The sequence below is a fragment of the Macaca nemestrina genome, chromosome 16 (assembly GCF_043159975.1).
Source record: "Macaca nemestrina isolate mMacNem1 chromosome 16, mMacNem.hap1, whole genome shotgun sequence".
Lineage (NCBI taxonomy): Eukaryota > Metazoa > Chordata > Mammalia > Primates > Cercopithecidae > Macaca > Macaca nemestrina.
This window is the reverse complement of record NC_092140.1, coordinates 99,347,378-99,370,808: the sequence shown is the minus strand read 5'-3', so window position 1 is coordinate 99,370,808 and position 23,431 is coordinate 99,347,378. Positions and strand designations below refer to the sequence as shown.

General features: G+C 46.2%; 1 long non-coding RNA gene across 1 annotated transcript in view; it reads left to right on the top strand.

The window, feature by feature from the left end:
• The window catches only part of LOC139359242 (uncharacterized), a 66,138-nt gene extending 43,528 nt beyond the window's left edge, over positions 1-22,610 (top strand). Inside the window, exons 2-3 of the long non-coding RNA XR_011615179.1 lie at positions 20,761-20,914; positions 22,439-22,610. This is a non-coding gene — a long non-coding RNA (uncharacterized lncRNA). The remainder of the gene's footprint in view (positions 1-20,760; positions 20,915-22,438) is intronic.
• The last annotated feature ends 821 nt before the right edge of the window (positions 22,611-23,431 follow it).

The window sequence follows — 23,431 nt, the reverse complement described above, 5'->3', positions numbered from 1 at the left end:
AAATCCTTATATGCTGGAAATAGCCAGGGTGGTATCTGTCTTCTGCAACTAAATCCTGACTGAGTGACACACTACGAGAAGAAAAATAAAATGGAGGTGTCGGGTTCTTGGGCCCCATGGAGGCGATTTCTTTAAGGATCTCCCTTCCAGTTTCTTCTCAGTGTGGTTGGTGGGAGGTGGCCCTAAGAGACTGCACAAAACCCAGTTTCTGACCTGAAGCTGAAACCAACCTTGCCCCGTGGTCAGTGAGTCCTTGGTAAGTTGTCTTCTTAGACAACATCTAACCACAAACGCAAATGTAGGGAGTTTATAATACGTTGTAGATCACATGTTATACTAGGTAAGTGTTAACGTTTTAATCTCCATTTACAGGTGAGGCTTTACCTATGAAGCTGAGTGACTCATCCACAGGCCCAAAGTTTGGTGATGGGGCCAAATGGACCCCATTCCTGAGACCTGCTAATGGCCCATGGTGCTCGTTGTATATAGCAACTGTCAGTTTTTTGTTTTTGTTTATTTTATTCATGTACTTATTTATTAGAGACAGAGTCTCACTCTGTTGTCCAGGCTAGATTGTAGTAGTATGATCATGGCTCACTACAGCCTTGAACTCCTGGGCTCAAGCACTCCTGCCGCCTCAGCCTCCTGAGTAGCTGGGATTACAGGTTCACATCACAATGCCTAGCTAATTATTATTTTAAAATTTTTGTAGAGGTGGGAGTCTTGCTGTGTTGCCCAAGCTGGTTTTGAACTCCTGACCTCAAGTGATCCTCCTGCCTCAGCCTCCCAAAGTACTGGGATTAAGGTGTGAGCCACCACACCTGGTCCAGTTTAGATTTTATTTCTGACGGTATTGTATTTCTTCATCTAGAAATGCTACTATCTATTTTCTTATCTATATTTGCAAGTTTGACAAATGCCAAAATTAGAAATAAGCCCACAAAAAAGTATATTTTTGAGAGGAAGAAAGCCTAACTAATAATGGAAGAAACAGAACCTACTTAGTCAGTTTTCGAAATTGGCTTTAAATACAATATTAAACTCCACAATTCCTTTTATAATAGTCATGCCTTGGGACTGGAAGGAAACCTGTTTACCATCTGTTATGCTTTCACACTCAGCATCTTAAGAAATGTCACTTTCCAACAAAGAGCTATCACCAATTTCAGGTCAGGAAGAGTCATGGCTAATAAATGGTTTTTATTTCCAAAGAAACTGTAGAATTTTTGCTTATTGTATTATATTCACAAATAAAGGATCTATTTTTTAAAGTAGAATTAAGAAGGTACTTGAAGTTGTGGATTTTCTTTCTTATAGAACATGTGCAGGGCTTTGGCATTCTGTTAAGGAAAAGAACTGTATTCTTCTGTCTCCTCCAGTAAGAGCAGGTTTCTTCTTGCACAAGAGCCAGTTCTGCCTCTGTTTGGGCAAATCCAGGTTGCCAACACCGGCTCAGCCGAGACACGTCCCTATTGATTTATAGCCTTCTGCAGAGAACCAGACCTGTGTCAGTAAGGTTAAACATTTCGCGACATAATCAGTTTTCTTTGTCAGTTTCTCTGCTTCGTCTGATTACAAACTCTTTCCTCTCTAAATTTCACTTTACATAATAATCAGGTAGGAGATTTGACCATTCATCACTCTCCCTCTCTGCAATAACGTTTATTCTGTAGTGTGTGATGCAGGCATTGGGCCCCAGAAAGCCCTGCTCTGTGTCATCTGTGATCTAATCCTTGTGGGGATGTTCGGGCCTCTGTCTGGTGAATTTCCTTGAAGTCACACTTCTAGAAAGCACAGGTGGTGTGCAAGTTCAGGGGGATGGGGCAGGGCATTTAGACACAGACCACCCCCATATTGTCTTTGTCAGATAAGCAGAGTTTAAGCTTCTCTTATAAATAGCTATTCTTTTTTTTTTTTTTTTTTTTTTTTTTGAAGCAGAGTTTTGCTCTTGTCGCCTAGGCTAGAGTGCAATGGCACGATCTCGACTCACTGCAACCTCCACCTCCCAGGTTCAAGCGATCCTTGTGTCTCAGCCTCCCTAGTAGCTGGGATTACAGGCGCACGCCACCACACCTGGCTAATTTTTGTATTTTTAGTATGCCAGATGCGGTGGCTCATGCATGTTATCCCAGCACTTTGGGAGGCTGAGGCAGGTGGATCACTTGAGGTCAGGAGTTCGAGACTATCCTGGCCATCATGGTGAAATGCTGTCTCTACTAAAAACAAATAGCTATTCTTGATTGAGGGCCTATTATGTTCTAGGCCCTGTTCATATATGATTTTGTTTTAGTTATTAGATCAGGCTTCCAAAGGTAGATACTATCCTGCTTTTTACGGCAGAAAACTGCGGGGCATAGTGAGGTGAAGTCACCTGCCCAGGGTCATGCGAGTCTAGTCGATGCCAAAGTGCACGTCTTTTCACCTCCACACCCAGGCACCCTGCTGGCTGCTTCTCTCTGCTCCTGGGGCTCGTGAGGCAGGCCCTGCTCCTGTGGGAGTTTCCTTTCTCCCTGTCCCACTGCCTCCTAAAATTCCAACCCAAACAGAAGATCCAGCTGGATTCTCGCTTTCCCTTGGTCTTCTCCTGCCCTCCAGTTACTCTCTGTGTACACGCCCATCTTCTCAGCTGCATTTGAAGTTTCCTGAGGGCAGAGACCCTTTGTGTCCAAGAACTCTGGGCATATGCTGGGTGGTTGGTGGTCAGGCCCACGGGCACCCACCTGCTTGTGCTTTCATTCGCTGTAACTGATTTCAGCACAGCTGCACACCTCTCAGGTGAATTTCAATCTTTACTTACATTCTTATCCTTGTATTCTCCAAGTCGCTTTGGCTGCTTCCTGGAGTTTTGTGTTCTCTTCCTGGAGATGATGTGGAGGTGTCCTAGTGAAGGGTCAGGTGCATGCTTTCCTCTGTCCACTTGCTGGGCAGGGCACACGGGGTACCTTCAGCACCATCCAAGTGGAATCCTGCAGATGGGGGTGTCGGGAGCACTCACAGAATGAAAATCAGCATTGAGTCTGGCTCTGGTGCTTTCTTATCTAACTAATAATTCTTCACTTTCTTTTTTTTTTTTTTTTTTGAGACGGAGTCTAGTTCTGTCGCCCAGGCTGGAGTGCAGTGGCGCGATCTTGGCTCACTGCAAGCTCCACCTCCCGGGTTCAGGCCATTCTCCTGGCTCAGCCTCCCGAGTAGCTGGGACTACAGGCGCCCACCACCGCGCCCGGCTAATTTTTTGTATTTTTAGTAGAGACGGGGTTTCACTGTGATCTCGATCTCCTGACCTCGTGATCCGCCCGCCTCGGCCTCCCAAAAAACAATCTGCTAACAAGACAGGTACATCTTTACCAGCTACTCCTCTTTCCTAGCCTCCTAAGGAGATGACCACTAGGTCATGACCTTTGGTCTTTCATCAAGAATTCATGAGCACGTGGTTGGTGTCTTGCACTCCCACTGGGAGCAAGGTCTTGAGGCTTTCTCAGAGAGGGCACTGCAGGGCTGCAGGGGCACAGATTTACAACTGTGGTAATTGATTAAACAACAATAACAGCAACACAGAGCTGGAAGAGAACGAGACACTCCATTTTCTGAATGTTTGCAGCATGTCTACATTTCTTGGCTGCAGAATTCGTCATCACGGGCCTGGGGAAGAGCACATCAATCCTGGTGAACCTGTCGGGCAGCAGAGTGTCCCAGCAGAAAGAGGCTTCCTGCATCTCCTCTCAGCTCCTGCCTGTCCAGGGCTGTATAGTCTACTCTGGGTCAGAAAAGGAAGGGAAGGTGTGGATGCCAGATGGATCCATAAACACAGCCACAAGCTGTAGGCTTCTACTGAGGTCTGATCATTTTTCTCTGAGTTCTTCAGCCCCTGGGATCCCCATTGTTAAAGTCAGTGGGCTCCAAGTGGTAGAGCACAGGAGAGGGGGACCCTAGGTGCCCCCTGAGGAGCCACACCCCACCCCCCTGCTCACTCTAGGTAACTTCTGAGGGGAATGGTCACTTGGGTATCAAACACAGAAGTGGCAACTGGACAACAGCTCTGTTATGTTTATATGTCAGTGCTGCTGGGACAGGACACCACCCAGGTGTGGCAGCCTGGCCAGGTGAGCCGATCGCTCAGAGCAGCCAGAGGCAGAGGGGCTGGGAGAAAAGCCAGGGTGGCCAGCAAGATGGGAGCAAAGTGCAAGGCCCGGTCAGCAGGCTGTGCTAGTTGACTGGGGCTGCTGTGACAAAATACCACAAATGGAACAGCTAAAACAGCAGAAATGTCCTGTCTCACTGTTGTGGCACCAAGACCACGATCAAGGTGTCCGCAGGGTTAGGCAACCTCTGAAGGCACCGGCGAAGGACCTGTTCCAGGCTTTTCTCTTGGCTTTCAGGAATTCCTTGGTTTGTGGCAGCAGAACCCCAGTCTTCATGCACCATTCTCTCTGTGTGTCTGTTCTTCACCTGGTGCTCTTTTTACAAGGACACAGTCATTCTGGATTGGGGACCACCCTACTCTAGTGTGACGTCATCTTGACTAATCACATCTAATGACCCTACTTTCAAATAAGGTCCCATGCTGAGGCACTGGGGTTAGGACTTCATCATATGAAGCTGCAGGGGGGCACAGTTCAAACCTTAACAAAGTCCATTTCTTGGGAGGCTAATTGGGGATCAGTCAAAAGGTGGGCGACCCAACAGCAAATCGCAGGTCAGTGAGCGACATGGGTCGGGATACACGGTTCAGGAGAAAGGTGAACTAACTCTTCAGGTAGGTCTTGGGGCTGCTTCTCCATGATGGTGGCTGCAGGGCACAGTGAGAGTTTTTAAAGGCAGTGAAGGATCAAATGCAGGCTTGCTGTAGGCCTGGGCTGTGCTGGGTGATCGTGAAGAATTCCTTCAGTTCAGTGTCATCTGACACGCGGGCTGGAGCCCGAGCCGTGTGCCACAAGCTGGGTATACAATGGTGAATAGAAACATCCATTACTGCCCCCAAGGAGCTCACAGTGTTATGTTTAAACGGCAACATTTTATAGTGTCCAAAAACAGTTCCAGTATTTTTTTAACCACGTTTTTCTTGAGCTAGACAGAAAGTTAAAATGCAGTGAAACAATCAACCACATGTTAAAATTGCAGAACAAAATTGGTGCCGTGTCAGCTTTCTGTTGGTTTCAAAATAAGCAGTAATGAGCTAATAGGGAAGAAAAAAAACAGTGGGGGCTAGGGGAGGGGGTGACATAGAGACGGATCCTAGTATCTCTCTCAGCATGTTGTTTTACATTTAAAGAAATGTCTTCATTATTAGGTTTGCTGATGCCAGGTTGTAGCAAGGTTTAAGTCTTGCTTGAGAATTAAGACATTGCCTCTCTACTCAACATTACCCAAATTTATAATCATTCACTGGCAGGCAATGATATAATATAGTCTCTTAATAATAGAGTTAAATTTAATACCTGGCCATGTGTTGGGAAAAGCATGGCTTTCCAAGTTAGACACATCTGTCTCCTGTCTAATGTCACTCTGTAACGTGTGACCTTATTCAGGAAGTTGAGCCTCCTGTTTCTAGTTGGTAAAATGGGAATAATAAAGATTTTCTATAATTATTGAGAGGATTCGACAAGAAAACACATTCGAGAGCCTATCCCAATCCTGGAGCAAAGCAAGCACTTTTTAAAAAGGTGTCTTGGACTTGCACAAACAAATGCATCTGTTCCTGTTGTGACTTTGCAGATTGGGGAGGCAGGGCTGGGGGCTCAGGGCAAGAAACTGCCAAACAGGGGGCAAACTCAGAGAACCAGAGGCATAAGAACCCTCCAGGTGAGCAGCTCAGTGCCAGGGAATATCAGAACCACAATCAGGGCAAGGCTGAGAAACCAGGGAGGCTGTGATGGGCAGATGTGTCTACTTCCCAGATACCTTTGAATCCAACCACTTCTCTCAACCCCACCACCATTGTCTGAGATCAGGACATCTGGGCTCCTTTAAGGGCCACCTACTTCATCTCCCTGCCTCCCCTGCATTTCACCCAGCCTCTTCCCTTTCTGCAGCAAGAAAGATGCTTAGAGATGCATCCTCCTAGGCTTAAAGACAGGATATCCAGTGCACCCGTCCTACACTAGTACAGGGGCTGGATTCGTCTGTTGATGTTAATGCCTCTACATTGCTGGCCTGCCGATTGAATAGAGAAGACATAGAAATGATTTTTAAAATATATTGTCAGCTGGGTGCAGTAGCTCGTGCCTGTAATTCCAGCACTTTGGGAGGCCGAGGCTGGTAAATTGCTTGAGCCCAGGAGTTCAAGACCAGCCTGGGCAACATGGTGAAAACCCATTTCTACAAAAAATACAAAAATTAGCTGGGCATAGTGGCACACATCTGTGGTCCCAGCTACTCAAGAGCCTCAGGCAGGAGGATCACCTGAGCCTGGGAGGTGGAGGTTGCAATGAACCATGATGGTACCACTGCACTCCAGCCTGGGCAGCAGAGTGAGATTCTGTCTCTCTCTCTCTCTCTCCTCTCTCTCTCTCTTTCTATATATATATATATATATATATGCACACATATATATACACATATATACATATACATATATATATATATCACTGAGTTGAAAAGATTAAGACTTTTTAAACTTAGTTTATTTGGACTCAGTGTTTTGTCTGTAGCTTTTAAACGTTAATTTAAGCTTTATAAATCGGCCTTGAGATTTGTCCTGAACTTGAACACAACTCAGCTTTCAGTCTGCAGATGAATTTGTCCACTGCCAAATATGCTGAGGTCTGAGCAAGGGCCTTCCGTCTGGACCAAGAGGCATCCCTCACTGAGGCAGGAACATTTCAATTGGGATAAATGTGACAGGGTCCTCTGTCTGTCAATGAGTCCTGGAAATTGGATGCTGAGCCTAGAGACAGCTTGCAATTTGAGGGTTACTCTGTTGCCATTTGGAAGGTGTCAATAGGGAGTTGGGACTCTTCCTGTTCCAACAGACACATACTTCTTAACTTGTGAATCCGTAAATAGCCTCCTGTCGGCTGAGCCCCAGTGTGCTCGGACAATGCAGGAGCGAGACAGCACGCAGAGGCTCCGTCTGTGTACTAAGCGCTTGCAACACCATCTGCTTTTGTCTGTATTTAGGGGCTAGTGTGTTAGCTCAGAGTGCTAACAAGTTAAGGTTGCAGGAGCCTGATGCTGCCCAGGCCTTGTTCAATCAAAAGAAAACCTAATATTCAAACAGAAAAAGGAGGAGCCACAACTGAAGAATTTTGCATCTGTCACCTGCTTCATTCTCCACCCAAGCTCCAAGTTCTCTCCTTTAGGGAATTCAGCCATATATTTGTGTGGGTCTGCTTTGTTTGGGACCTACTTCAGGAAACTGCAATACCTTTGCTTGCGGCTGGCTGATTACAGCTCCCTTAGCTTGGAAACACATGTGTGGTGTGTGGGTCCTGTGGACTGAAGGTATGTGTCCCCCCCGCTCCAGATTCATATATTGAAGCCTTAATCTCCGTGATGGCATTAGGAGGTGGGGCCTTTGGAGGTAATGAGGTCAGGACGATGGAGCTCTTATGATGGAATTAGTGACCCTGTAAGAAGAAACACAAGAGAGACGATCTCTTCACCATATGAGGACACAAAAAGAAGGTGCCGTCTGCAAACCAGGAATCGAGCCCTCACCAGACATTTGATCTACTGGTACCTTAGTCTTGAACTTTCCAGCCTCCAGAACTGTGAGAAATACATTTCTATTGTTTACGAACCACCTATTATGTAGATCTTGTTATAGCAGCCTGTCTTAGTCCATTTCATGCTACTATAACAGAATGTCTGAGACTGCATGATTTATAAAGAACCGAGATTGCTTTCTTACAATTCTAGAGGCTGGGGAGTCCAAGGTTGAGAGGCCGCATCTGGTGAGGGGCTTCTTGCTGTGCTATCCCACAGTGGAAAGCAGAAGGGCAAGACAGCATGAGACAGAGAGAGAGAGAGAGAGAGAAAGAGAGAGAGAATGCATGAGAGAGGGAACCGAACTTGCTTTCCTAACAAACTTACTTCTTACCATCCAAGCTATCTTAATAGATAGTGTTGTTAATTTACTCAGGAGGGCAAAGCCCACATGACCTCATCACCTCTTAGAAGTCCCACCTCTCAACACTGTTGCTGACAAGGGATTAAGTTTCCAACACATAAACTTTGGGGACATATTTATACTGCAGGGCAGCCCAAATGGACTAAGACAGTGGGTACGTGGGGTGTTTAGGATGGAAACTGTAAAATGTATTTGAGCAAGAAAGTTTCTGCCTCTGGTTTGTTACTCTAGGACCCTAAGAAGCTGTGGCTACCCAGGGGAATTGGCCCAGATCATGTAAATGTTGGGTATCCTGTTCCGACTTTGGCTTTTCATTCAAAATATGGCTTGTGGAAGAGCAGCTTTGCATAAGAAATTTGGGGAGCAGAGCTGGGAAGTGAAGGAAGGAGAAGCAAGTATGTCTTATCTTGGGAGCTCTGACAGGCAGCAGAAGGGGCTCCCTTCCAGTAGCTGGTGCAGGGAGAAGGTGGGGAGCTGGAAGGAAGGTCGGGGCCTCACACCACCGAGTCCAGGACAGGGCGGGTGCCCCAGCCGCAGAACAGTCAGGATAGGGCAAGCTCTGTCTCCCAAATCCGTAGAGCCTGGCTAACCTAAGATGAGGCAAACGCAAGACCGGAGGAGTGGGTGTCTGTGGTCAGGATGCACGGAGGTGCTGCGGAGTGGGGGTGCCCAGCAGGACCTGGGGCCCTTGTACACAGTGTCTGCTGTGCTGGAGCTTCCCATGGAGGCCCGATGTCTGAAGGCAGGGTGTGGTTTAACTGGCACCAGACAAAACTGGAAAGGGTGGGGCAGGAGTGAAAGGGTCGTGTGTGAAGAAAATGGCTTTGCAGTCACATGGACCGACTCCAATCCCAGTTCTACCACTTGGCAGCTGTCACCAGGGCAAGGAGCTCATCTTCCCTGAGCCTCCATTTCTTCTCTCTAAACAGAGAATAAAAGTACCTCCCTCGCAAGGTTTTAGTGAGGACCTGAGATCAATCTACGCAAGGGAGTCTTGCAACTGCCGTTATTAACTGCAGGAGTCAGCAACGGGATAGAAGAGATTTGCCAAGATCCACAGTGTTTTCTGACACAGAGGGAAAGTTTTCATGCTATCAGCTGCGTATTCTGCACCATTTATTATGCTGCATCACCATGTCTGAAGGGCTGTGAGTATCAAGGTTGCAAAGCCCAGGCACTTCCCTAGAAGGCTCCATAGGCAGGTAGAGGACGCCGGGATGGACAGCTCATGCCTGCACTCTGGCCTCTCCCCCAGAGTCCAGCAGTGTCTGGAGAGACGGGAGGAGGAAAACTACAAAGAGCTAAGCAAATCAATAAACAAGGCACCCACTGAAGGATGGCTTTAATGAAATGAGCCTGCTTGGCCACCAGACACTCAAGTCAAACAGTTAATGTAATTTCCTTTATCCACCACCTTCCCTAAGATCTAAAGTGTTTCTTGAGTCCCTTCAGAAAACATCCCATGCCTCGCAGGACTGCTGCTTCCCACCTAGGTGCGTGTAGGCAGTCCTCTCTGAGGTCTGTGGAACATCTGACTCCAGGATGGTGGGCTTTCTGAGAGCCCTTCTGCCTGGCCCTGATAGATATCACTGTGCCGAGGTCGGCTGGGTAGGGCCTGAGCAGAACTTGCCCGCTACCAACATAGATGCAAACAGCTCAGGTTTATAGTCCTGCGAGTGTGGCAGATGTGATTTTCCAGACTTGGAAACCTCCCACAGTCTAACTCTTCAGAGCAAGAATCATGTTTATCTGCATTTCTACAGGACACACCAGTGCAATCATTCTCTTAGGCCCGGGCAAGAGGGGCTGTGCTGCAGTGGGTCCTGCAAGTCACAAACAGACGCTATATAAACTCAGTAAGTAACACAGCATCTCTGCCCCTCTAAACCCAGCGTTCTGTGCTGGCTGAGCTTGCCCTAACCCTAAACATCTGCTCTCGAGACTAACACCATTTGGGGCCCAGGGAGACACTTCTCCACTCTCTTGCCTTATGGCCACAGATAAAAAGCTGCTGTGTCTCACCGATACAAACATCTGTGATATCACAGAAGGTCACCCCTTCAGATACAGGCAGGATATGAGCTGTGGAAGCTTTGAGGTAAGACTAATTATTTAACTTGACGAATCCTCCCTCTTGGCATAAATGCAATGGATTCTTGCATAGCTAATCTCATTTTCCCTTTCCTCCCTCTCATCTCCGATCCCTGGTTCTAGGGCATGTGCTGGCTAGCAGCAGCTCATGGTACAGGCTGGGCTCAGACTCTCTTAGTACTCGCAAACTGGTAAATAAATGTGTAGGTTGAAACTTAACAAGTACAAGATAATAACAATGACACTAGACCCTTGGCAACTAGATGGATGCCAAATGCCAGAACTGTAAAATAGTTTTAATTTTATAAAAATATTTCATAAGGCCGGGTGTGGTGACTCAAGCCTGTAATCCCAGCACTTTGGGAGGCCAGGGCAGATAGATCACCTGAGGTCAGGAGTTCGAGACCAGCCTGGCCAACATAGTGCAACAGTCTCAAAATTACAAAAATTAGCCGGGTGTGATGGCGCACGCCTGTAGTCCCAGCTACTCGGGAGGCTAAGGCAGGAGAATCGCTTGAACTCGGGAAGCAGAGGCTGGGGTGAGCCGAGATCACTCCATTGCACTCTAGCCTGGGCAAGACAGAGCGAGACTCTGTCTCAAACAAATGAAAAATATTTAATAAGATATAATCACTTTTTCAAAAAATGTAAATAAACATTGCAGCTTTATTTAAATAAATTTGAGTTATACTTCGGACAATTCATTGTTTTTAAATTTTCGTAGATGATTTTGTATATTTTAAGCCAAAAATAACTTTTGAAAACACACACTCATTTTAATTTGCATTTCCGATGAAAATATTTTCAAGTTTTGTACACTTTAAATACAATTCTCTGTGTTTTCAATCCTTTGAGTGCAGTTCAGGTTGTGACAGGATAGGATGTGAAAAATGGAGCTCAGAAAAGAGAAAAAGGTGAAAAAAGGCAAATAGAAAATCTTCGAGGGGACAGTCTGCTTAAATTTTTAAACACTTGAGAGGGTGAAATTCAGCACAGTCTGGTGAGCATAACCCACTTAAAATTTACAGACAGGATGTAACCAATTTTTTAATGGAGATTTAATGACTAATCAGCAAGAAAACTATCCTAATAAAATCAGCAAGTTGAACAGGTCAAATAAGAGCCCTGAAACTCCGTATTTGTTACTGTCTGAGGATTTAGTTACTAATCAGAACAATGAGAATGTACGTGGGCCTTTGATTCTGCTCGGTTAGGGCCCATGCGTGTTCGGGGGAGACCCGGGCTTTCTGAGTTCTCATCAGCAAACCGGCCCTGCTGGGAACGGTGGGCATAGATTCCCATCCTCGGAACCAGGAACTCTGCCACCAGGCCCCAGGGCCACCACTCACTGGATCAGAGCCTTTCTCCTGGAAAATTTCAATTCAAGACAGGCAGAGGCAGAGTCGGTAGGCCAATAGCATATTCTGGTAAGAACAAGGCCTCATACATAATCTCAATGTTTCTAGCACAGCCACAGCAAGAAAATAGGCTTTCATAATGCTTTTAAATTTTAATTGAAAATCGTCAACGAGTTTGCACTCCCCTGTGCAGGAGGATTTTGTTTGTTTGTTTGTTTTGTTTTAGACAAATTCTCACTGTCACCCAGGCTGGAGTACAGTAGCATGATTGTGGCTCACCACAGCCTTGACCTCCCAGGCTCAAGCGATCCTCCCACCTTGGCCTCCCAGGTAGCTGGGACCACAGGTGCACACAGCCACCACACCTGGCTATTTTTTTAATATTTTGTAGAGACAGAGGGGTCTCTTTATGTTGCTCAGGTTGGTCTCGAACTCCTGAGCTCAAGCAATCCTCCTGCCTCAGCCTCCCAAAGGGCTGAGATAGGTTATCTATTCTTTAAACAAATATATATTGAGTATCAGCATTGTGGCAGGTATCAAGAAGAACTAGGAGTGAGGTAGGGACCCTGACCCTGTGGAGAAGGCAGATGTGATTCAAAGAAACACTCAAGGCGGCCTGCAAGGAAACACTATCGCTTATCATGGAGAGGCACGTGTCTCAGAGAGAATTGGTTGAAAGAAGGAATAGCCCCATGGTCCTCTGCTCCCTGCCTACCTGTGGCCTTCTTGAGAGTCCTCTCCCTGGCTGCTCCTAATCACGGTGTCCCTCCCTCTGCCTTCTTCTCTTCCTCCCTTTCGTAAGTAACCAGCCCCTGTGGGTTTGTGTGGGATAGTCTTGGGAGTCCTGGGAGTCTTGTTAGGGAGAGGCAGTATTCCAATGAACGGAAATTCAGAGAAGGGACGCTGCATTACTGAAGCACAGGGCTTTTCTTTAAGTCATGGTGAATGTCCTCATCCTCAGAGAAATCAGCTTGTGCTGGAGTTGGAGAGCTGGCTGCCTGAGGCATCTGGGATGTAAATGTGGTTTCCCCAGATTCAGTTGGTGGTGTTAAAAAAGAAAAAACACAGGCTTGCGAGAGGGCCCAGAATTAGAAAAAAATAAGAAGCTGGAGCTGTGGATGAGTGGAAGTCTCACTGATTCCTATAGAAATAGAGCATTTAAAATTAACTTGGTTTAAAAATAATCAGGAATATGGAGTTGATTTACTATCTATGTTTCCCATTGCTTGATTCAATTTCTGTTTTGAGAAATCCATCATGTATTCAGGTTCCAAAGACTCAATTCTAGCTCTGCGCTTCAGTAACCGTGGCTATGGCCTCTTCTCAGGAGTTCACACATCTGCAGGCTATTCCACTACGGTTGCCTATTTGACCTCCTCGGCCAGCTGGGACTTTGACCTCGACCCTGCATGTTGTTTGTGCCTGTCTGGGCAAAATTTTTAGATTCCTCCTGTATTAGTCCGTTTTCACGCTGCTGATAACAACATACCCAACCTGGGTAATTTATAAAGAAAAGAGTTTTAACGTGGCTGGGTGCGTTGGCTCACGCCTGTAATCCCAGCACTTTGATTGCCGAGGTGGTCGGATCACCTGAGGTCGGGAGTTTGAGACCAGCCTGACCAACATGGTGAAACCCCATCTCTACTTAAAAAAAAATTAGCCAGGCATGGTGGCATACGCTGTGGTTCCAGCTACTCGGGATACTGAGGCAAGAGAATTGCTTGAACCCAGGAGACGGAGGTTGTAGATTGCAGTGAGCCGAGATCACACCACTGCACTCCAGTCTGGGCGACAGAGCAAGACTCCACCTCAAATAAATAAATAAATAAAATTTATTAATAAAGAAAAGAGGTTTAATGGACTCACAGTTCCACGTAGCTGGGGAGCCTCACAATCATGGCAGAAGGCGAAGGAGGAGTAAAGGCATGTCTTATGTGGCAGCAGGGAAGAGAAAACTTGCGCAGGGGAACTCCTCTTTATAAGACCATCAGATGTCATGAGACTTTTTCAGCATAAGACCTGCCTTTATGATTCAATTACCTCCCTCTTGGGTTCCTCCCATGACACATGGGAATTGCGGGAGCTACAATTCAAGATGAGATTTGGGGGAGCTACAATTCAAGATGAGATTTGGGTGGGGACACAGCCATATCTTATCACCTCCTTCAGAGAACATCTTGCACATTCCTAGAGTAGTCCAGTGACTTTGAGATCTTTTTATTTTATTGGTCTGTTTCCCCAAGGCTCACTGTTACAGCCACATACAAGAGCACAGGCCTGTGTCTTAATAATTCAGAAATAAGCAAGTCAATCTTTTTAAAAAGTTAAAGGCATGAATGAAAGCACAGAGTCTCAATTGAGAAGGCTGATGACTTTCTGGTAATCATGTCTTGTGTTTAGTAAGTAATATCATGGCCATAAATTTGTTCTGAGACAAACGAGGTGCAGGGAATATTACACTCCTTCATTCTTCTCAGTCATTTCATACCTGACCTGGCCCCACCACCAGTGGGGTGGTGGTCGATCACCTCTCCACTTTGAGAGTGACCTATCCCTTGAACAAGAGGCTCTGGGAGTTCCACTGTCCTTCAGGGAAGTCCCTGCCCCTGTTCCATTCCCGTAGCTCATGGCCTCAGGATCCTTGTGGGGTCAAGAGTTGTTCAGCCTTTGTGCCAGTCACTCCCCACAGCATTACACTGCATATGCTTTAACATTATGCTAAGTTAAATATGCAAGTCACAAAAAGACAAACATATGATTACACTGCATCACGGTCCCACCACCCAAGGCAGTTCCTACAAGTGGGTGCAGGCCCTGCTGCTCTTCATCCTCCCCAGCCTGGGAAATCCTACTGCCCCATGGACCGGTGCACCTCCCTGCCAACACACAGAGCCTCCCTCCTCTGGGGTAACCCAGCCCTGGGTATTATAAAGCTAAACTTTTAAAAACAAAGGCCCCATATCCACATGCAAAAGAATGAAGTTGGACCTCTATGTCACATCATAAACAAAAGTTAACTCAAAATGGATCAGTGACTTCAGTGTAAGAACTAAGCCTATGAAACTCTTAAGAGAAGACATAGGGGTAAATCTTCAGGACTTTGGATTTGAGAATAGATTCTCAAATAGGACACTAAAAGCTTGAGAAACAAAATAAAAAATAGATAAATTGGACTTTATCAAAATTAGAAATATTTGTATATCAAAGGACAGTCTCAGGAAAGTGGAAAGACAAATTATAGAATGGGAAAAACGTTTGCAAATCATGTATCTTGTAAGAATCTAGTATCCGGAATATATAAACAATTCTTACACTCACCAGCAAAAAGGCAAACAACCCAACTTAAAAATGGGCAAAGGACTTGAATGGACATTTCGCCAAAGAAGATATGCAAATGGCCAGAGAGCACATACGAAGGTGCTAAACATTATTAGTCATCAGAGATATGCAAATCAAAACTACACAAGATACCACTTCACAACCATTAGGATGGTTATAATCATTAAAAACAAAAAATGAAAACAAACAAACAAAAAAAAAAAAACAAACAAGGCCGGGCACAGTGGTTCACGCCTGTAATCCCAGCACTTTGGGAGGCCGAGGTAGGTGGATCACAAGGTCAAGAGATCAAGACCATCCTGGCCAACATGGTGAAACCCTATCTCTACTAAAAATACAAAAATTAACTGGGCATGGTGATGCGTGCCTGTGATCCCAGCTACTCAGGAGACTGAGGCCGGGGAATCACTTGAACCTGGGAGGCAGAGGTTGCAGTGAGCCGAGATCACGTCACTGCATTCCAGCCTCGCAACAGAGCGAGACACCATCCCAAAAACCGAACAAAACAAAACAAAACAAAAATAAGTATTGACAAGAATGTAGAGAAACTGGAACCCTTGTGCATTGCTGGTCAGGAATGTAAAATGGTGCAGCTACTACAAAAAACAATATGGCAATTATGCAACAAAATTAAACAAAGAATTGATTGGCTGGGTGAGATGGCTTACATCTCTAATCCCAGCACTTTGGGAAGCTGAGGCGGGCGTATCACTTGAAGTCAGGAGTTCGAGACCAGCCTGGGCAACATGGTGAAGCCCCATCTCTACTAAAAATACAAAAATTAGCTGGGCGTGGTGGTGGGCTCCTATAATCCCAGCTACTCAGGAGGCTGAGGCAGGAGAATCGCTTGAACCCGGGAGGCGGAGGTTGCAGTGAGCCGAGGTGGCGCCACTGCACTCCAGCCTGGGCGACAGAGTGAGACTCCGTCTCAAAACACACACAAAAAATGGGAAGTCCTGCACAGGCTACATCCCAGATGAACTTTGAGGACATTATACTAAGTTAAATATACAAGTCACAAAAAGACAAACATTATATGATTATACTTTTATGAGATAGTAGCCAAATTCATAGAGACAGAAAGTGGAATGGTGGTTGCCAGAGCCTGTGGGGGGCGGTGAATGGGGAGTGACTGCTTAATAGGTAGAGAGTTCTCTTTCTGGGGTGATGAAATGGTTTGGGATTTGATAGAAGTGTTTGTTGCACAGCATCATGACTGTACTAAATGTCATAGAATCGCACACTTTGAAATGGTTAATTCCATCTTATATAAATTTCACCTCATTTAAAAAAAAAAAAGACTTGTTAATTATCCTTTGGTCCTTGCTTCCAGAGAATGTATTCTTTTTTTTTTTTTTTGGAAACGGAGTCTCGCTTGCTCTCTCACACAGGCTGGAGTGCAGTGGCACGATCTTGGCTGGCTCACTGCAACCTTTGCCTCCCTGGTTCAAACAATTCTCCTGCCTCAGTCTCCCAAATAGTTCGGATTACAGGCATGCGCCGCCATGCCTGGCTAATTTTTGTATTTTTAATAGAGACAGGGTTTCACCATGTTGGCCAGGCTGGTCTTGAACTCCTGACCTCAGGTGATCCACCCGCCTTGGTCTCCCAAAGTGCTGAGATCACAGGCATGAGCCACCGCACCCAGCCCAGGCTACACGTTCTTTAGTAATCTTGTTTTGGGGGTTTTAGGGGAATAATAGGAAGCAAAACCTGGTTCATTTCCCAGTGTTGTTGTTGTTATTGTTGTTGTTGTTTTTCTCTCTATTCCTCAAATTTTTGAAAGTGCTCTTGTATATATTATTGCCTTTGAACTTCATAACAATCCTGGAGGTAGATAAGGCAGCTGTCACCAACCTCATTCAACATATGAAGAAACTGAGGCTCAGAGACACTCACTGATCTCCCCAAGGTCATGCAGACAGAAAGTCAAAAATATTCAGACCCCTGTTCTAAGAACATCCACTATCAGACCACCCTGGAGAGCAGGAGGAGGGTTCAAGCTGTCTTATCACCATGGATACTTGGGACCCCAAGGATGAGGCTGGGGGCAATTTCCATTGCATTGTTTCTGAGCCTTGTGAAAACTTCATGACTATTTTAGCTAAACTCAGAATGTGTACTGAGTGAGGCTGAACCCGCCCAGGCTCCCTCCCCACCCCATCACCCCACCGCTTCAATCATCCGCCCTCAGAGAGGAGCTCTGCTCGGCATTTCAAGGGGTCGGCAGGTAAGAGGAGCAAACAGGCTTAAAGCCTGATCTCACCAGGCAGAGCGTCCTCCTTGTCTTGTCTCCTCTTACCTTGGTCAGGGAGACCTGGGTTGGAAAGCTTCTGCCTGACAGGAGGGTGTTCTCAGCCCTGGGGGACCAAGCGGGACCAGGAAGAGTTCAGAAGAAAATAACCTTTGGGGCTGACTTGGCTCAGCCTTGGCTTACGTTTCAAGGGGAAGAGGTAAAAGTTTCTACCTTGCTCCGTGCAACCATCCAAGAGAGGTCAGCAGATGAAAATTCTGGGCAAGTAGCAGAATTCAAGATGTTTTGTTTCTCCTGCAGGCAGATGGTGGAGGGTATGTTTAGATCTAGATAAGAATTGGAGGAGGATCTATTAGGTGGGATCACGGAGCACTGACATTGGGACGCCCTCAACGTGGCCTAGACCTTGGGGATTTGGGGCTGGGATGCTCTCAGGAGCTCAGCCTCAGGCATGGGGTCACCAAGTGACAGAATATTACCATCATCAAAGCAAATGCACCAGCACACAGTGGGGCTGGGGAGGGGAGATGGTAGGGCATGCCAGCCTCTTGGGATGTGGAATTGGGTGGGAGATGGGGGGCCTGCTGTAGGGTCACATTCAAGCCCAGTGTTGAGGAGTTGGAAGATGGTGATAAACAAGCTTGCTGAGGGGTAGGTGAATAGTAAGCCTTGTGGTTGAATGGAGGCTGGACCAGGGCCCGTGTGTCCCGTTCCTTCTCCCTGGGAGGTAGACTCTGTCATCTCCTTCTGCAATTGAATCAATGAATGAAGAAGTCAAACCCAGGAGCCCGTGTTGTGGGGCAAACTGGCCCACAAACAATCCCAAAGGAAGGCGATAGTGTTATTTTTCTTCTGCCTTTTATAGCATTTTCTCTTAGGTTTATTATGGTGGTGGGGATACAGCCAAAAGTCTTGAAAATACTAAAACACAGGGTCATATTTTTAAAGCCAAGCCTTTTTAGACCTTGGGAAGCAGGGAAGCAAAGATAAAAGGCAGCAGGGTAAAGAAGGCTATAACAACTGTCATTAACATGAATAGTGGTCATCAAGGCTATAATATTCCTACCACTGACAATAAGAAGATAATACTGAGGGCAGCCTTGGGACATCTAGGAGTCTGGGATTGCCTCCTAGGTATTATCAGGATTGAGCCATGAAATCAAGGGCTCCTGGCCAAGGCTTCCCGGGAGGGGTGAGTGTGGGCAGGCCTGGAGGAAAGATGTAAAACAGAAAGCAGGGAAACAAGTGGCCAACACTGCTTTTTCCCTGGCAATTTCTGGCCTGGACTTTTTCTTTTCCAAGCCTGAACCATTGATTGCTTGGGTGAGAGGGCAGGAGGCTTTCCACAGCCCTGATCTATCTAAATGTCTTCAATGCTAGAACACACCTTCAACATCTGACCCTAGGGCTAGAGAATGTGATTGGGGGATGTTGGCAACAGACAGCCTCAGTGCAGCAACCTCACTTCCATCCATCCATGTGACTCTCCTCATTTGCCCTGGGGAGCTCTGGAACACTTTTGGAGGGTCTCCCGAGATCCATATTAGATGCTCAATAATGATCTATCAATGTGGATGGGAAATTAGTGCATCACCTTCGTATCCCTCTGAGAAGGTCACAGGATAAACCTGCGTTTGCCATGGGCCCCTCAGGCCAGGGGCCCTGGACCACTGCGGGGCCTTCTGTGTCCTTAGGATGTACTCAGGAGGCCAGACCTGAGCTCCATCCAATTTAGACTTGAATTTTTTTCCCCGTGAGAGGAGCATCATACACAAGGCATTGCTTCCATTGGGGACAAAAATCTGGCCGTGAGAGAGCCCAAGATGCTCCCCATTCCCCCTCACCTTGGTGCAGCCAAGAAAGGCCTCTGGGGGCTGGACATGTCTTTGGGGAGTCTGAGACCACTCCTTCCTCTGACTTCCCTGAATCTTCTGTAAATATTTCCTACTCTCTTTGCTGTGTGTGGACGGAATTCGCTGGGGGGACCTCGAAGAGAAGTTGAGTTCTGTGCTCAGGTTGCCATAGAAGAAAAATCAAATTTCGTGCCTGTGGATCTAAAGGACGAGGGGCAGCTGAGAGCCAGCTGCATACATAAGACTCGGCACAGAGTGAGTGCTCAACAAAGGGTGCCTGCGAGCATTGCCTAGCGCGAACCAAGCAAGCGCGCTGTGTTTCTGGGCTCCCAGCCAAGGGTCTCTAGTGTTCCCGCATTTTGCTGCAGGAAAGGGACCAAACCATAGAGCAAGCAGAAGCAAAAGTAGCCCCCAGACACAATCAGGGGCCTGGCCTTGGCCCCTGCAGAGGGACTGCTGCCCGCCTCTCACAGTAGAAGTGGGCACCACACTCTGCCTGTGTGGCTTGCATGATGCTGCCTCCTCCAGGCAGGCTGCCCTGAGTTCCCAAAGAACCTGTACATTTTCTCTGACCTTACTGCTCCTCTGTAAGGATGCCTGGCTTGTCCGCTGCACCTCATGGATGGCACTTTTTAATTTATATTTTGGTTATTTTGATGCTTTCAAAGTATTCACTATTATACTGTCTGCTACTTGCACCTCCTTGAGGGTAGAGACTTTCTGTTCATCTTTGCATCACTCACAGGCCCAGCTCTGTGCTTCTCCCCAAGACACACTGCAGACTTTTGTACATGCAAAAACCTTCATTCTCCAAGAGTTTCCGACAAGGGTGTTAGAAGATTCAGTGCTCAGCCCAAGAGGATGTGCTGTGACCTCGATGTTTGTATGCCTCTCTGAACACAGATGGGCACGAGAGGGCTGACATGCCAGAGAGGTGGCAAAGGAACCCGTGGTTAGAGGGCCCCTGGGCCTCACACCCTGCTCTTCAGAGCTTCATAACTAGGGTGATCACATAGCCTGTGGCCCAAGTCATGGCACGTTGAGAGTGAAACGGAGCCACTCTTACTAGCTAGGCAGGATCACAGACATGCCCGGCACCAGACGGGGCCACACCTCCAGCCTCTGGCCTCCTCCACACACTTTACCAAGCGAGACTCTAACTGCAGCCCTATTGTTTCAAAATTGTTCTGAAACTACTCTGGCCACTAAACTCAATTAGTATACTGTTTACTAAGAATCGGAATAGTGGAGCTAAATGGGATCTTTACAAATTTCTCATCACCTCTGCAGATGAGGAAACTGAGGTTGAACTTACTCAAAACTACTTCCTGAAATGCAGGATAGATTTCCTTTAATGCCATTTATTTTATTTTATTTTATTTTATTTTATTTTATTTTATTTTATTTTTTGAAACGGAGTTTGGCTCTTGTTGCCCAGACTGGCGTGCAAAGGTGCGATCTCGGTTCACCACAACCTCCGCCTCACGGGCTCAAGCAATTCTCCTGCCTCAGCCTCCTGATTAGCCGGGATTACAGGCATGTGCCACCACACTTGCCTAATTTTGAACTTTTAGTAGAGATGGGGTTTCTCCACGTTGATCGGGCTGGTCTTGAACTCCAGACCTCAGGTGATCTGCCTGCCTCGGCCTCCCAAAGTGCTGGGATTACAGGCATGAGCCACCGTGCCCAGCCTTTAATGCCATTTTTAAAATGCCTTTCCCCAAAATGATTCCTCTTCAACTTACCTCTCTGCTTCAGATGAGCCAATTGTGATTCATTTGTTCATTAATTCATCAGGTTTAAAAACATGAACTATGGGATGCCTATGGTAGCATCGGGCAAGCTGATGGTTACAGAGGGCAGTGGCCACCGTTCAGGGGACTGCAGCGTCCTGGGAGAGAGACTCGGGAAGACCAGGAGATGGCGACGCATGGGAAAGGCTCTGCTGGAGGTCAGCCTGGGAAGCCGGGCAGGAGCCAGGGAGGGCTGGGCTGAGGCGGGGCAGACAGGGAGTGGGGGCCCAGGGGTTTCCCAGAGACACGCTGACATTTAAGCTGAATTTTTAAAATTGAGCAGGTTTTTAGTTTGTTTAGTTTTAGTGATAGAGTCTAGATGGGATCTCAGAACCCCCCTCTAAAGTCACGAGGAAGGAAAGGACACCTAGAAGTTAGGATTTCCAAAAAGCAAGGGCTACTACTCCAATTTTAAAAAGATGAAAAGAACATGTTTCAAAACTGCATACCAATTGCTCTAATACTGAGTTTTATTTTAGAAATCTAGAAAATGGGCCAGGCCTGGTGGCTCATACCTGTCATCCCAGCACTTCGGGAGGCCGAGGCAGGCAGATTGCTTGAGCCCAGGAGTTCAGGACCACTCTGGCCAACACAGCAAAACCCCATCTCTTCAAAAAATAAAAATATTAGCCGGCATAGTGGAGCATGCTTGTAGTCCCAGCTACTTGGGAGGCTGAGGCGGGAGGATCACCTGAGGCTGGGAGGTAGAGGTGGTAGTGAGCTGTGATTATGCCCCTGCACCCCAGCCTGGGTGACAAAGCAAGACCCTGTCTCAAAAAAAAAAAAAAAAAAAAAAAAACTAGAAAATGTTGAAGAGATGCCTTGGGATTGAATACACAGTCTTTAAAGTCAGATGGACCCTGGGTGTATGTAAATCTTTTTAGTCCTTGAGTCTTTGAGTCCTTGAGTCCTTCTAAGTCCTTGAGCAACTTACTCAAGCTCAATCCTATTGTGTGTAGACCGGAAATAAAAATATTGATCTCAAGGGGTCATTGTGAAAATTCAGTGAAAATGTGAAAAGTACTTTGCACAGTGTCTAGCACAGGGTAAATAGTCAATAACTGTATTATTTTTATTTATAATACAGTGTGATGAGTAGGAATCAATTTGTTTCCCTTAGAATATTATACTAATTTAATTTTAATTTCAATTTTGGTAGTTTTATAGCTATACCCATGATGTATCAAGATTTTAGCAGAGTTCTGACAAAAATCATCCTTACACCACAAGCAACCGTCCTTGTGTTTGTGGTGGGAATTCTAGATGGTGATTAGTTGTCTTAGGGAGGAAGAGTGGGGAAGCAATTAAGACCAAGTACAGAGGGGGCTTTGTTTATATCTTCAATGTGTTATTATTTAAATAATCCCGAGGAAATACGGCAACATGTTTAGGTGGAGAATGCTCACTTCCCACCAGTGGCTTGTTTTTCTTTCAACAATGACTTTTCCCTTGGAAATTCTTTAACAGCCTGCAGCCCGCCTAAATCACTCTCAGTTGAAACTGCTCCCTGAACAGTGCTGAATCTTTTGTGATGGATCATTACAGTTTGAACCATGTTTTAAAATTGGAAATGAGGGTGGTTCCGTGCATAACATCGTAGAGCCAGCAGTAAAACTGGGATTGGAAGCTAAAAGCGGCACGAAGTGTGACATTTTACAGCACATCTTGTTGGTTCCTTGCAGGAAAATTCGTTTCCAAGACTCACACTAAGAGCCACAGACACCAGAGTGAAAGCCCAAGCCCTGATTTGCCAAAGCCAGTTGAGACGTAGAATATTACCTTCTCCAAATCATTGGGAGCGCAGTCTTTCCTCGAAAGCAACCAAGATTTTCAAGAAACCACTTTTTATAATTTGACTCTGACATTGTAAAATGGTTATTTTTAAAGTAAAATCAATTTTTAGTGAGTATTTGCGTTGCCAGACACATCAGATTGTTTCTTGGTTTTAGTTTCTTCTTCTTTTTAGTGTATAAAATGCAGGTTAAATAGATCTAAAGTATGTGAAATATGATACTCACTAGCTGTTACAAAATCCAAGTATTATTTTGTTTTATTTTATTACAGAGTGAAAAGGTAAGTTAAAAATCTAGTTAATGCCTGGCCTGATTTGATATACTGAGATAATCCTTTTTTTTTTTTTTTTTTTTTTTTCAATAGGGCTGATATTAGAGGAAATGAGCTTTATGTAATGCCTTTGGGGTAGAGGGCACTTACTGTGTAGATAACTGTAACAGCTCACTATTGCTGCATAACAAGCAACCCCAAAACTCAGGGGCTTAAAAAACACAGACATTGATTCTTATTCATGAGTCTGCAAGTCAGCTGGGCAGTTCTGCTGATCTAAGCCAAACTTTGCTGACCTTGGCCGGGCTCCCTCAGGCTTCTTTGATTGGCAGGCAGGGGGGATGGGGCAGGCCAGTTGGTCTAGGACGAGCTCACTTGCATGACGGTGATTGCTGGGCTGCTGGCTGGGGCACTGGGATATAAATATGTCCTGAGTATTTCACCCAGCAGGTTGTCCTGGGCTTGTTGTTGCAGCTAGGCAAGGGTCGAAGAAAGAGAAAGAGGACGAGCAAGACCTCTTGAGAGCTAGGCTGGGTGCTAGCACACCAATTCTGCCTGTTTCTGGTGGCCACCAGGTCTATGAAAAGAGCACAGATACAAGGAAGAAACAA